The sequence below is a fragment of the Cervus elaphus genome, chromosome 22, assembly GCF_910594005.1.
Source record: "Cervus elaphus chromosome 22, mCerEla1.1, whole genome shotgun sequence".
Lineage (NCBI taxonomy): Eukaryota > Metazoa > Chordata > Mammalia > Artiodactyla > Cervidae > Cervus > Cervus elaphus.
The window spans coordinates 24,475,589-24,487,730 of NC_057836.1; the positions used below are offsets into that span (position 1 = coordinate 24,475,589).

General features: G+C 40.9%; 1 protein-coding gene across 1 annotated transcript in view; it reads right to left on the reverse strand.

Moving 5' to 3' along the window:
• PLBD1 (phospholipase B domain containing 1) overlaps positions 1 to 12,142 on the reverse strand; it is an 86,546-nt gene that overhangs the window by 46,500 nt on the left and 27,904 nt on the right. The gene's annotated exons all lie outside the window — the stretch shown is intronic.

The window sequence follows — 12,142 nt, forward strand, 5'->3', positions numbered from 1 at the left end:
TCTTCGAAAGGAGGTAGGACAAAATATAAAAGATAAAAAGAGAGACAAAAGAGCTAGGGACAGAGACCCGTCCAGGGAAGGGAGTCTTAATAGAGGAAGTTTCCAAACACCGGGAAACCCTCTCACTGGCGGGTCTGGGGGAAGTTTTTGAATCTCGGAGGGCAACCTAACTGGGAGGAAAAATAAATAATACCCACAGATTAAGTGCCTAAAAGCAACTCCCACCAGAAAAGTACCCCAGACGCCCGCATCCGCCACCAGCAAGTGGCGGAACGGAGAGGAGCGGGCGGCATTGCTTAGGGGTAAGGACCAGGCCTGAGTGCCCTGAGGGCAATCGGAGGGAGCTTTTGTGAGTTACCAACTTAAACTGTGGGACAGCAAAAGAGAGAGAGAAAATTAACCGGCCCGAACACACTGCCGGCCGTTCGCAGAACAAAGGGACCGAGCAAGTCCAGAGGAGCTAGCCGGCTGCAGACGGCCCAGCCCCGCCGGAGGCAGGAGGCAGGGGGGAGGGGAAAGGGGCAGGATCGGCTCCAAGGACCGCATCCCCTACCACACTGCAAACAGGCCTCCAGTTTCTAACCAAAGACCTCCTGAGATTCTGGATGGTCGACATCTGCCGGGAGGGTCGCGGCTAGACACAGGGCGCACGCACCCGACTGGCGCAGGTGGGGACTGGGGCTGGGGCCGCGAAGGGGAGAAGGTGCACGCACCTGGGGAGAGTGCGCCCCTCAAGCTCCTGGCTGCCTGAGCTGCTTGGGCCGGGGAAGGCACAAAACACAGGTGCAGCCGAGTCCATGCTTTTGTGGAACACCCGAGGGCTGGAACTGCGGGCAGCGCTGGGCACGCTCCATATAGAGCAGCCAGGAGCCTGAGCAGCGTAGACGGGGAAAGCAGTGCTTGCCCCTCCCCGCAGTGTGACGGAACTAGCGAACCTGAACAAGAGACCACCTCGGCCCCCCTGTGTCAGGGCAGAAATTAGGCACTGAAGAGACCGGCAAACAAAAGCCAAATAAACAAAGGGAACCGCTTCAGAAGGGACTGGTGCAACAGATTAAAATCACTGTAGATAACACAGACTACACCGGAAGGGGCCTATAGACATTGAGAAGTGTAAGCTGGAATGAGGAGCTATCCGAAACTGAACTGAACCCACACTGACCGCAACAGCTCCAGAGAAATTCCTAGATATATTTTTACCTTTTTTTTTCTTTTCTTTTCTCTTTTATTTTTTTCTCTTTTATTTTCTTTTAAAATTCCCTATTACTCCCCCATTACTCCTTAACTTTCATTTTCATAGATTTTTATGATTTTTTTAATTAGGAAAAAAATTTTTTTTCTTGTTTTTTTTCTTTTTTCTTTCTCTTATTTTCTTTTAAAGTTCTCTATTACTCCTCTACTACTCCTTAATTTTCATTTTCATTTCACTATAACCTTGCAAAAAAAAAAAAGAGAGAGAAGCCCCATTTTTAAACCGAACTTCATATATATTTCTAAAATTTTTTGTTTTTGTTTTTAATATTGTATTTTTAAGAGTCTAACCTCTACTCTAGATTTTTAATCTTTGTTTTTCAGTACATGATATAAATTTTGGACATTTAAGAATCCAATATTCAGTTCCCATTTTTACTCAGGAGTGTGTTGATTACTCTCTCCCACTTTTGACTCTCTGTTTTCTACCTCAGAACACCTCTATTTCCTCCTTTCCCCTTCTCTTCCCAATCTAATTCTGTGAATCTTTGTGTGTGTCTGGGCTACAGAGAAACTCTGGGAACAGACAACTGCGTAGATCTGTCTCTCTCCTCTTGAGTCCCCTTTTTCTCTTCCTGCTCATCTGTATCTCCCTCCTCCCTCTCCTCTTTTTCATGTAACTCTGTGAACCTCTCTGGGTGTCCCTCACAGTGGAGAATCTTTTCACCATTAACCTAGAAGTTTTATTACCAGTGCTGTATAGTTGGAGAAGTCTTGAGACTACTGGAAGAATAAAACTGAAATCCAGAGGCAGGAGACTTAAGCCCAAAACCTGAGAACACCAGAAAACTCCTGACTACATGGAACATTAAGTAATAAGAGAACACCCAAAAGCCTCCATACCTACACTGAAACCAACCACCACCCAAGAGCCAGTAAGTTTCAGAGCAAGACATACCACGCAAATTCTTCAGCAATGCAGGAACATAGCCCTGAGCATCAACATACAGGCTACCCAAAGTCACACCTAACACATAGGCCCATCTCAAAACTCATTACTGGGCATTCCATTGCACTCCAGAGAGAAGAAATCTAGTTCCATGCACCAGAACACCGACGCAAGCTTCTCTAACCAGGAAACCTTGACAAGCCAATTGTCCAACCCCATCCACTGGGTGAAACCTCCACAATAAAAAGGAACCACAGACCTCCAGAATACAGAAAGCCCACTCCAGACACAGCAATCTAAACAAGATGAAAAGGCAGAGAAATACCCAACAGGTAAAGGAACATGAAAAATGCCCACCAAGTCAAACAAAAGAGGAGGAGATAGGGAATCTACCTGAAAAAGAATTTAGAATAATGATAATAAAAATGATCCAAAATCTTGAAAACAAAATGGAGTTACAGATAAATAGCCTGGAGACAAAGATTGAGAAGATGCAAGAAATGTTTAATAAAGACCTAGAAGAAATAAAAAAGAGTCAATTAAAAATGAATAATGCAATAAATGGGATCAAAAACACTCTGGAGGGAACCAAGAGTAGAATAACGGAGGCAGAAGATAGGATAAGTGAGGTAGAAGATAAAATGGTGGAAATAAATGAAGCAGAGAGGAAAAAAGAAAAAAGGATCAAAAGAAATGAGGACAACCTCAGGGACCTCTGGGACAATGTGAAATGCCCCAACATTCGAATCATAGGAGTCCCAGAAGAAGACGACAAAAAGAAAGGCCATGAGAAAATACTCGAGGAGATAATAGCTGAAAACTTCCCTAAAATGGGGAAGGAAATAGCCACCCAAGTCCAAGAAACCCAGAGAGTCCCAAACAGGATAAACCCAAGGCGAAACACCCCAAGACACATATTAATCAAATTAACAAAGATCAAACACAAAGAACAAATATTAAAAGCAGCAAGGGAGAAACAACAAATAACACACAAAGGGATTCCCATAAGGATAACAGCTGATCTATCAATAGAAACCCTCTAGGCCAGAAGGGAATGGCAGGACATACTTAAAGTAATGAAAGAGAATAACCTACAACCTAGATTACTGTACCCAGCAAGGATCTCATTCAGATATGAAGGAGAATTCAAAAGCTTTACAGACAAGCAAAAGCTGAGAGAATTCAGCACCACCAATCCAACTTTTCAACAAATGCTAAAGGATCTTCTCTAGACAGGAAACAGAAAGGTTGTATAAACGTGAACCCAAAACAACAAAGTAAATGGCAATGGGACCATACCTATCAATAATTACCTTAAATGTAAATGGGTTGAATGCCCCAACCAAAAGACAAAGACTGGCTGAATGAATACAAAAACAAGACCCCTATATATGCTGTCTACAAGAGACCCACCTCAAAACAAGAGACACATACAGACTAAAAGTGAAGGGCTGGAAAAAAATATTTCATGCAAAAGGAGAACAAAAGAAAGCAGGAGTCGCAATACTCATATCAGATAAAATAGACTTTCAAATAAAGGATGTGAAAAGAGACAAAGAAGGACACTACATAATGATCAAAGGATCAATCCAAGAAGAAGATATAACAATTATAAATATATATGCACCCAACATAGGAGCACTGCAATATGTAAGGCAAACACTAACGAGTATGAAAGAGGAAATTAATAGTAACAATAATAGTGGGAGACTTTAATACCCCACTCACAACTATGGATAGATCAACTAAACAGAAAATTAACAAGGAAACACAAACCTTAAATGACACAATGGACCAGCTAGACCTAATTGATATCTATAGGACATTTCACCCCAAAACAATCAACTTCACCTTTTTCTCAAGTGCACACAGAACCTTCTCCAGAATAGATCACATCCTGGGCCATAAATCTCGTCTTGGTAAATTAAAAAAAATTGAAATCATTCCAATCATCTTTTCTGACCACAGTGCAGTAAGATTAGATCTCAATTACAGGAAAAAAATTGTTAAAAATTCAAACATATGGAGGCTAAATAACACGCTTCTGAATAACCAACAAATCATAGAAGAAATCAAAAAATGCATAGAAATGAATGAAAATGAAAACACAACAACCCCAAACCTATGGGACACTGTAAAAGCAGTGCTAAGGGGAAGGTTCACAGCATTACAGGCTTACATCAAGAAACAAGAAAAAAGTCAAATAAATAACCTGACTCTACACCTAAAGCAACTAGAGAAGGAAGAAATGAAGAACCCTAGGGTTAGTAGAAGGAAAGAAATCTTAAAAATTAGGGCAGAAATAAATGCAAAAGAAACTAAAGAGACCATAGCAAAAATCAACAAAGCTAAAAGCTGTTTTTTTGAAAAAATAAACAAAATTGACAAACCATTAGCAAGACTCATTAAGAAACAAAGAGAGAAGAACCAAATTAACAAAATTAGAAATGAAAATGGAGAGATCACAACAGACAACACTGAAATACAAAGGATCATAAGAGACTACTACCAGCAGCTCTATGCCAATAAAATGGACAACTTGGAAGAAATGGACAAATTCTTAGAAAAGTAACACTTTCCAAAACTGAACCAGGAAGAAATAGAGGATCTTAACAGACCCATCACAAGCAAGGAAATCGAAACTGTAATCAGAAATCTTCCAGCAAACAAAAGCCCAGGACCAGGTGGCTTCACAGCTGAATTCTACCAAAAATTTAGAGAAGAGCTAACACCTATCTTACTCAAACTCTTCCAGAAAATTGCAGAAGAAGGTAAACTTCCAAACTCATTCTATGAGGCCACCATCACCCTAATTCCGAAACCAGACAAAGATGCCACAAAAAAAGAAAACTACAGGCCAATATCACTGATGAACATACATGCAAAAATCCTTAACAAAATTCTAGCAAACAGAATCCAACAACATATTAAAAAAATCATACACCATGACCAAGTGGGCTTTATCCCAGGAATGCAAGGATTCTTTAATATCTGCAAATCAATCAATGTAATACACCACATTAAAAAATTGAAAGATAAAAACCATATGATGATCTCAATAGATGCAGAGAAAGCCTTTGACAAAATTCAACACCCATTTATGATTAAAACTCTCCAGAAAGCAGGAATAGAAGGAACATACCTCAACATAATAAAAGCTATATATGACAAACCCACAGCAAGCATTACCCTCAATGGTGAAAAATTGAAAGCATTTCCCCTGAAATCAGGAACAAGACAAGGGTGCCCACTCTCACCACTACTATTGAACATAGTGTTGGAAGTTTTGGCCACAGCAATCAGAGCAGAAAAAGAAGTAAAAGGAATCCAGATAGGAAAAGAAGAAGTGAAACTCTCACTGTTTGCAGATGACATGATCCTCTACATAGAAAACCCTAAAGACTCTACCAGAAAATTACTAGAGCTAATCAGCGAATATAGTAAAGTTGCAGGATATAAAATTAACACACAGAAATCCCTTGCACTCCTATACACTAACAATGAAAAAACAGAAAGAGAAATTAAGGAAACAATACAATTCACCATTGCAACAAAAAGAATAAAACACTTAGGAGTATATCTACCTAAAGAAACAAAAGACCTATACATAGAAAACTATAAAACACTGATGAAAGAAATCAAAGAGGACACAAACAGATGGAGAAACATACTGTGTTCATGGATTGGAAGAATCAATATTGTCAAAATGGCTATACTACCCAAAGCAATCTGTAGATTCAATGCAATCCCTATTAAGCTACCAACGGTATTTTTCACAGAACTAGAACAAATAATTTCACAATTTGTATGGAAATACAAAAAACCTCGAATAGCCAAAGTAATCTTGAGAAAGAAGAATGGAACTGGAGGAATCAACCTGCCTGACTTCAGACTCTACTACAAAGCCACAGTCATCAAGACAGTATGGTACTGGCACAAAGACAGAAATATAGACCAATGGAACAGAATAGAAAGCCCAGAGATAAATCCACGAACCTATGGACACCTTATCTTTGACAAAGGAGGCAAGGATATACAATGGAAAAAAGACAACCTCTTTAACAAGTGGTGCTGGGAAAACTGGTCAACCACTTGTAAAAGAATGAAACTAGAACACTTTCTAACACCATACACAAAAATAAACTCAAAATGGATTAAAGATCTAAATGTAAGACCAGAAACTATAAAACTCCTAGAGGAGAACATAGGCAAAACACTCTCCGACATGAATCACAGCAGGATCCTCTATGACCCACCTCCCAGAATATTGGAAATAAAAGCAAAACTAAACAAATGGGACCTAATGAAACTTAAAAGCTTTTGCACAACAAAGGAAACTATAAGCAAGGTGAAAAGACAGCCCTCAGATTGGGAGAAAATAATAGCAAATGAAGCAACAGACAAAGGATTAATCTCAAAAATATACAAGCAACTCCTGCAGCTCAATTCCAGAAAAATAAATGACCCAATCAAAAAATGGGCCAAAGAACTAAACAGACACTTCTCCAAAGAAGACATACAGATGGCTAACAAACACATGAAAAGATGCTCAACATCACTCATTATCAGAGAAATGCAAATCAAAAGCACAATGAGGTACCATTACACGCCAGTCAGGATGGCTGCTATCCAAAAGTCTACAAGCAATAAATGCTGGAGAGGATGTGGAGAAAAGGGAACCCTTTTACACTGTTGGTGGGAATGCAAACTAGTACAGCCACTATGGAGAACAGTGTGGAGATTTCTTAAAAAACTGGAAATAGAACTGCCATATGACCCAGCAATACCACTTCTGGGCATACACATCGAGGAAACCATATCTGAAAGAGACACGTGCACCCCAATGTTCATTGCAGCACTGCTTATAATAGCCAGGACATGGAAGCAACCTAGACGCCCATCAGCAGACGAATGGATAAGGAAGCTATGGTACATATATACCATGGAATATTACTCAGCCATTAAAAAGAATTCATTTGAATCAGTTCTAATGAGATGGATGAAACTGGAGCCCATTATACAGAGTGAAGTAAGCCAGAAAGATAAAGAACATTACAGCATACTAACACATATATATGGAATTTAGAAAGACAGTAATGATAACCCTATAGGCAAAACAGAAAAAGAGACACAGAAATACAGAACAGACTTTTGAACTCTGTGGGAGAAGGTGAGGGTGGGATGTTTCGAGAGAACAGCATCAAAACATGTATATTATCTATGGTGAAACAGATCACCAGCCCAGGTTGGATGCATGAGACAAGTGCTTGGGCCTGGTGCACTGGGAAGACCCAGAGGGATCGGGTAGAGAGGGAGGTGGGAGCGGGGATCGGGATGGGGAATACATGTAACTCCATGGCTGATTCATGCCAATGTATGATAAAACCCACTACAATATTGTAAAGTAATTAGCCTCCAACTGATAAAAATAAATGGAAAAAAAGAAAAAAGAAAAAAAATTGTATTTAACTGGCAGTCAGACAAAGAACTTAATTTGTAGAGAAGTGTTGGTCTGTATAGTTGTATTAAGTGGGATTCGTTGTGATGCTTCTGTATTTATTCTATTGCCTCAACTGTTACTTGAAGATGGCATACTGTACAATTTAATTTAGCCTGTGGTATCAGTGATAGAAACGATACCTTTCTAAAGACGGGGTTTATCATAACATGCTACTTCTTGAGGGCTTGCACTTGTAGAATTGCATTCTCTTCTGCTGTGTCGTCTTTTATTAATATATATAGCTACTGGTCCTTGTTACTTTTTTTTTCTCCTTCTCCTTGGACAGTAAGCCTTAGAGTAGTGACTTCTGGAGCAGGGAAACTTAGAGGTTAGAGTGATAAGACCTTTACATGGAGAAGTAATTTGCATGTATGAGCTAGGAAGGTGTTTTTGTAGGTATGTTACAGGCTTACTTTAAACCATTTAACTTGTGCTCCAGAGTAACTGTCATTTAATGTTGGTAGTATAGCAAATTATGATGAATAGCTTTAATTGTATGTTTAAAGTCATATGTTCACAGGTTCAAATCTGGGTATCAGAATTTAAACAATTCTTGAAATGTATGAATGTCTCTTTAATATACTGATTACAAAGCAAAAAAAAAAAATTCTTCAAGTTTTTCCTTAAGCATATTTACAGTGTTCCAAGGACAAGGGCCCTGAAGATCCGTACTCCCCCTCTTTGTTTTCTGCTCCATTTCTTGTTCAAGGGTTGTTCAACCCTGTTTGGGGACCAGCTATATACAATACCACGAAGCTCTCTTGCTGCACTTTTTGTCTGCCATTTGCTCTAAATTTAGAGCAACGTAGGTCCAACTAACTGTGAGCCCCATGCACTCTCTGGACTGGAAGCTTACCCAAAGTCTGATTCTGGTTTTCATTTGATGCTTTTTCTGCTGTGCTGTGCTGTGCTGAGTCTCGTTCAATTCTTTGTGACCCCATGGACTGTAGCCTGCCAGGCTTCTCTGTCTATGGAATTTTCCAAGCAAGAATATTGTAATGGATTGCCATTTCCTACTCCAGGTAATCTTCCTGACCCAAGGATTGAACTTAAATCTCCTGAGTCCCCTGCATTATCTGGTGAGTTCCCTACCACTTGCGCCACATGGGAAGCCTGAGGCTTTTGTTGACCCAGAGTTCAGCACTGTAAGCAGGACATGACTCAGCTTTCAAAAATGGGAATTGGGCCCCCGGCACAGTAAAAATCTAGATATCCTTTATCTAACAGCTTCCAGCACTGAAACTGACAAGACGGGAATAGAGTTTTATTGCCTGTTAGGCAAAGAACATTAAAATCCTTTGAAATCTTTAATGGTCCTTGACTTCAACAAACTTCATGAGGCCGTTTCCTTCAAATTATTTGTAAGTTTTTTTTTAACTTAAGAATTGTATTTAACTTTTATTTATATATATCTTATGCTGCCATATTCCTCTATCAAGTTGATCCCTTTCCTATCACCTCTAAAATAGAGGGAGAGAACAGCAATAAAGCTAGACAGGTATGTGGGTGACGGGGAAGAGACCCTCTGCCCTGGCCTCATACTTCAGGGGAATGGAATGCAGAAACTACAGGTATGCTGGGTGACTTGATTTAGTTGCTTAGAAGCAAGAGCCCTGAAGTTTCCCCTCCAAGCTTGCCTGGGGAAACAGAGATGGCTTCCTGGATTGTCTGGGTTCATGAGCTAAATGAAGCCAACCCTGCACCCACCTTGAGTTTTAGGGGACAGCCAAAGTTGCTCTTGTCTGGTCTAGGGTGAAATAAGAGGACATTGGGAGCTGATGAACCTCCTCAGGGCAGAGGACTAATATTTGGGGTGACCACCACAGCCTCAATGGCATTGATTGTACAACTGGAGACCAGGGAGACCTTGGAATCCTCATCTGATGTCAGGTGGGGAAACACCCAAGCTAAAGACTCAACGAGATCCTTCCACTTCAGTAGATGCTCCAGAGAAAGACACAAGACAGACAATCACTACTTAAACATCTCCCCTCCCTCAATGATGCCTGAGTATAACCAGTCCATTCTGGAGACAAGTGTTTGGGACAGGAGTGTAATATTCTGAACTTCTTGTGTGTGCGTGCTCAGTCAAGTCTGATTCTTTGTGACCCTCTGTTCATGGGAATCTCTAGGCAAGAATACTGGAGTGCGTTGCCTTCCTCTCGGGGATCTTCCCAACCCAGGGTTAAACTCACGTCTCTTATGTCTCCTGCATTGGCAGGCGGGTTCTTTCCCACTAGGGCCACCTGGGAAGCCTATTTTGAACTGACTTAGTCTCAATGATAAATTATTTTGTTCTTATTCAAATAACTGTGGTCACATTTCTTGCCACAAGGAGGAATGGGCTCTACATTAAAATGAGTTAAGTGAGAACAAAGTTCTATTTTTTTGGAAAAAAATAACTTGTGGACTATTGACCCACAATAGTCACTCAGGTAAAGAAACAAAAGTCATACATTTTAGCTGAGGTCTCCACCACTGCATCTTGCCCAGCTCCATTCAGAGTTCCAGATCCTCTCTACTTTTCAGTCTGTTTCAATACAGGGCCATGTTTCTCAACTGGAGTGATTTTTCCATCCATTTGGCAATGTCTGGAGACATATTTCGTTGTCACAATAGGGGGAGGAGGGAAGGTGCAATTGGCATCTGGTGGGTAGATAGCAAGGACGTTGCTAAACATCCTACAGTGCACAACAAAGGATAATTCAATCCCTGATGTCAAAGTGCTGAGGCTGAGAAACCTTGAAACAGAGGAACATTCATCCTGACTTGGGGGTGGAGCTGCAGAGGTCCACATCACAGTAGATAGGACAGATGGAGACAGAGGAGGGTAATTAGGCTAGAATTATTAAAATTGCTTCTTCCTTTTTTGGGTGAGGGCTAAATTTTTTTGATTCTGACATTCAGAGCAGGCGAACAGAAACCTCTACCTTGAGATCAGAAGTGGAGGCTTCTCCTGATTCTGCCCCATCCAGGGGCCCTGAGGAACATAACCCACTCACAGCCCCCTCAGGAGGCTGAGGCCCTTCTCTGACCCTTGGCCCTGGGACTCTATTCTTTGTGTGTGCTATAGCAATACAGGACAGCAGATAAGAGCAGAGGATTTGAATTCTGAGCTCAAAGCTCGACCCACTCCTTCTGGGCTCTTTGACCATATGAAAGACTCCCAACTTCTCCATGTGTCCGGATTCTCATCAGACAGAATCCACACCAGTCTCCAGGTCAAGGATGTGTTAGATTTAGTTCCAGCTCCTATGGTATGTAAAGTCAGTAAGTTTCCCCCTAAGCTGGTGGAGACTTCACCCACCTTTCCATCTCTCACACACTCGTATGCGCCAATCATGAAGACATGTGTGTGCCCACTTTTCCCTGAATCTATCTGCGTTATGTTAATACCATATCACTTGACAGCCCACTCTAGCATTCTTGCCTGGACAATGCCATGGACGGAGAAGCCTGGTGGGCTACAGTCCATGGGGTCGCCAAGAGTCGGACATGACTGAGCAAGTTTCACTTAGTGCTGGTCAGGAGCTCTCTCCTATGCTTTCCTAGGTGTTTTGATTTCCCACTTCCTGGGTCTGAGACTGGATCAGGCTCCTTTAGTATATCCCATTGTGATTAATCTATTTGTGTATGTGCTGTGTCCATGTGCATGGACTCCATAGCCAGGTAGCTTGTTTCCAAACCTGGCTTCTGCTTACTAGCTTTGTGACTTTCAGCTAGTTACTGAACTTCTCTGTACCCAAGTTTTCTCATCAATGATATGGAGATAAAAATAATATATATCTTATAGCACTGTTGGGGATGAAATAATTTAATGGGCTTCCCAGGTGGCTCAGTGGTAAAGAATCACTTGCCAATGCAGGAGACACAAGAGTTGTGGGTTCAGTCCCTGGGTTGGGAAGATCCCCTGGAGGAGGAAATGGCAACCCACTCCAGTATTCTTGCCTGGAGAATCCCATGGACAGAGGAGCCTGGTGGGCTACTGCCCATGGGGTCGCAAAGAGTTGGACACAACTGAGCAACTAACACACCTCATACAAGTAATTTGACATATATAAAATGTTTTGAACAATGCTTGACATATTTTAAATTATATATATATATACATATGCTAGTCATTATCATCATCATCACCATTTTGTGGTTCATGTTAAGTTCCAAATAATTACTGGTTGATGTGTCATTTGAAAATTTGAGGGTGGAACTGTGTCTTACTTATCTTTGATGTGTCTACAGCCTTGACCAGAAGCCATAGTCAGTTTCTGATATCAAAAGGAGCAAGTTTGGGGGTATGGAGGAGATTCTTGAAGTATCTCTTGATGATAAGACAAACACTGAAAAGGTTCTACTTTTTGACTGCTTTCTCTACTTTCTCTACTTGTGTCAAAATCTTGCTAGAATATCATTTCATCATAGTTTCAGCAACTGTTGTGTCAACACATTAACTCAAAAAGACTGAGGAAAGTACTGAGGAACTCACTCCCCACTGTCTCTCCATT